Raw genomic sequence first — 3,770 nt, forward strand, 5'->3', positions numbered from 1 at the left:
ACAATGCTGAAAAACTGGTCCATGCATTCGTTACTTCCAGGCTGGACTATTGTAATTCCCTACTGTCAGGTTGCTCAAATAAGTCCCTTAAGACTCTCCAGCTGATCCAGAATGCTGCAGCACGTGTTCTGACGAGAACTAAGAAAAGAGATCATATTTCTCCTGTTTTAGCTTCTCTGCATTGGCTTCCTGTGAAATTCAGGATTGACTTTAAAGTCCTTCTCCTGACCTACAAAGCCCTAAATGGTCAAGCACCATCATATCTAGAACAGCTCTTAGTACCTTATTGTCCCACTAGAGCCCTCCGCTCCCAGAATGCAGAGTTACTTGTGGTTCCTAGAGTCTCTAAAAGTAGAATGGGAGCCAGAGCCTTCAGCTACCAGGCTCCTCTCCTGTGGAACCAGCTCCCAGTCTGGGTTCGGGGGGCAGACACCATCACCTCATTTAAGAATAAACTGAAAACTCTCCTCTTTGATAAAGCTTATAGTTAAGAAATGAGGAGTTGCAGCATCCGCCTAACCCGGCCCACCTGCTTCTCTTCGTAGTCATCAGATTTATTGATCATATAATCAATAATATAGTGAGAGTAGAGGGAGGCAGGCCAGTACAGCCTCTCATCAATGTTTTCATTTGTTTCCTTTTGTATGCATCCTGTCCCAGAACTGCTTGTTACTAACCTAGCTCTGGGGAGTTTGCTCTACAACTACAACGACTACCTTCAAAGTCACTGTTCCACTATCTTCAATGCGACTATTATCGCCATCACACCTCCAACCGGCCCCGTCAGACACCGCCTACCAAGAGTCTGGGTCTGCCGAGGTTTCTTCCTAAAAGGGAGTTTCTCCTCGCCACTGTCGCAATAGCCACTGCTAATGCTTGCTCTTGAGGGAATTACTGTAATTGTTGGGGCTTTGTAAATTATAGAGTGTGGTCTAGACCTACTCTATCTGTAAAGTGTCTCGAGATAACTCTGTTATGATTTGATACTATAAATAAAATTGAATTGAATTGAAAACATCCTTTAAAAGACCGATGAGCTCATCTGGGAGGGAAGTAGACGGTGGTCACAGGTTAAAAACAGAATAATTAAGCGTCCGTATCAAATCAGGTTTCACTGAACATCAAAACAACGTACATATATTCGTATATATATATATATATATATATATATATATATATATACGTATATATATATATATATATATATATATATATATATATATATTAGGGGTGTGACGAGACGCTTACTCCACGAGACGAGACACATCACGAGATTGGGTTCACGAGAACGAGACGAGATTTTAAAATTTTTTTTAAAGAAATCCTCAATGATGAAATATATGAATGGAAAATAGTTTTTTTTATTCAACTGAAAAATCACAAAATGCAAAACAATTTAGGTGCCTTTTGAAATCAACTATTAATGATGAATGTTATTTAACTTTTTTTTTTACTATTTTAATGAATCATATGTAGTAAAGGACATGCAAACACTGCAAAATGTTTTGTATAAAATCTACCAACTGGCTTCTGCCCTGTGAAATCTAACTCCTTTCCACAAATCGAACATAAAAAAAAAATAAACAGTATAAATAAAATAAATGTGTAAACAACAGAAAATGTTTAAATGCAAACAGTAAGTGTATCAATAACCAAAGTACTGCTCTCTCAAAACTAGAAGTGCAAACAGAAACAATTTTTTTCTATAAGATAAACTACACAGAACAGCCTAAGATATGGTCATGTTATTTTTCAAGAATATAAGCATGTCGACTATTTCTGGCAGCAGTTGAGACCTTTGGGCAGTAACTATGTCTCCTGCAGTAGAAAAACACACTCACTTGGAACTGAGGTAGCGGGATGGAAAGGTATGCTTTGGCAAGTGGAGACAGCAAAGGATATTTAGGAGTTGCCGAAATCCGACATTTTCCACCACAGAAAATGGCCTCATATCAGCTGCAATGAAAACGCCTATGTCCCTCGTTATTGCCGTGGCTCTTGCACTTACCGGTGGCAGAGATGCAAAGGCTTTTAGAGTTGTTTGGCCTTTTAATGTTTTCGTCGCGGGTGCTGTAGTTGGTAGAGAGCTGTGGTGGTGCTGTAAGTGTTTTTGCATAGTGCTCGTGTTAGCCGCGGTATACGGCATTTATTTCTTACAATATTTACATATTGTGTTCGTCTTGTCTGTCACTCTTTCGCCGTTTATTATTTCCGCAGGAAAACCAAAATGTTTGCACACAAATGATTTAAAAGTGGCAGAGGGGGGGGGGGATCTTCAATAGTAATTTCACGCTCCATCACGCTGACATCACATCGCCTCACGAGACAACTTTTCACTTCGACGAGAAGTCTCGTCACGTTTTAATCTCACGAGATCTCGTAAAACGAGATCTCGTCACACCCTTAATACACATATATACATACATATATACATATATACACATACATATATACATGTTTATATATGTGTATATATATACAGTACATATATACATGTTTATATATATACATATATATATACATATACATGTTTATATATACATATATATATATATACACATATATATATATATATATACATACATACATATATCCACATAACACTTATAGGATTTTGTCGACTAATCGATTAGTTGATTTAATTGACAGAGCTGTGAGCTTTGAGAGGTGGTTAAGACTAGAAAAGCACAATATAAATGTAGTTAATTAACCATCTGTAAAACTGAGTTTCTCCACAATTAATCCTGCAAAAGCACCACTTTAAATCTTGTGTTTACCATAAATGTGCTCAGAAGTTTCCTGAAATAAATAATTAAGCATGAATAAGCATAAAAAATGACTAATGGACTAAAGAAATCTTAGTCGACTAAGACCAAAACAACCGATTAGTCGACTAATAGACCTAAAATTAACCCATATTTCGGATATGAAAAACGTTGAAAATGGGTCAAAGTTGACCTGGGGACAACTCAAGGGTTTAAATCCCCCCAACACTCAGACTTCATGTTTCAGGAGTTTTTATTTTCCTCCCACTCCTCATGCTGCTGCTGCTTTATTTGCTGTTAACAGCAGTTTGCGTCTCCGCCTGTGTACCTTCGGGATGTCGAATTCATCACGGTGCTGAAACCTGATCGCCGTTCGTTCCTGGGGGCCTCCCCACCCCCCACCTCCCTCTCGTCCCGGGTGCTCAGCGTTTACGGCCGGCGCGCTACAGTTACAGCTCGGAGGACCAAGGGCCGAGGCCACGACGCAAACTTTACTGCAGCCAAACAGCATTCCTCTGCTTTTGTCACAGCCACGCTCCGCGCCAACCCAGGAAACAGAAAAGGAGGACAGAGGAGGAGAAGAAGGAGAAGAAGAAGACGGCAGGAAGCTGGAGGATGTCAGGAGCTTCAGTTTCCGTGACTCAGCCGCGTAAAAAAAGATTATAAACAGCTCTGCTGACTCGGATGTTCAGCGCTGAGAGGAACATGGCTCTGCAGACATGTTTGAGCCTTGAAAGTACATTTGCTCATGGGCAGAAGTGGGGGACAAAAAAAAAAACATACATTTTCTTAAAGAGCTCTTCCTAATTGACAGATTAATATTCTAAGTGTGTGACAACATTATGGAAACGATTTCTATCTAAGGCTGGTTACACACTGGCTGCGTGGCGTGTCTGTTTGTATTTCGGCTCCCATGTTAACAGGTTATAGTGTGAACATTACATTACATTACATGTCATTTAGCTGACCCTTTTATCCAAAGCGACTTACAATTGCTATTTATGA

The sequence above is a fragment of the Perca flavescens genome, chromosome 8 (genome assembly GCF_004354835.1).
Source record: "Perca flavescens isolate YP-PL-M2 chromosome 8, PFLA_1.0, whole genome shotgun sequence".
Taxonomy (NCBI): domain Eukaryota; kingdom Metazoa; phylum Chordata; class Actinopteri; order Perciformes; family Percidae; genus Perca; species Perca flavescens.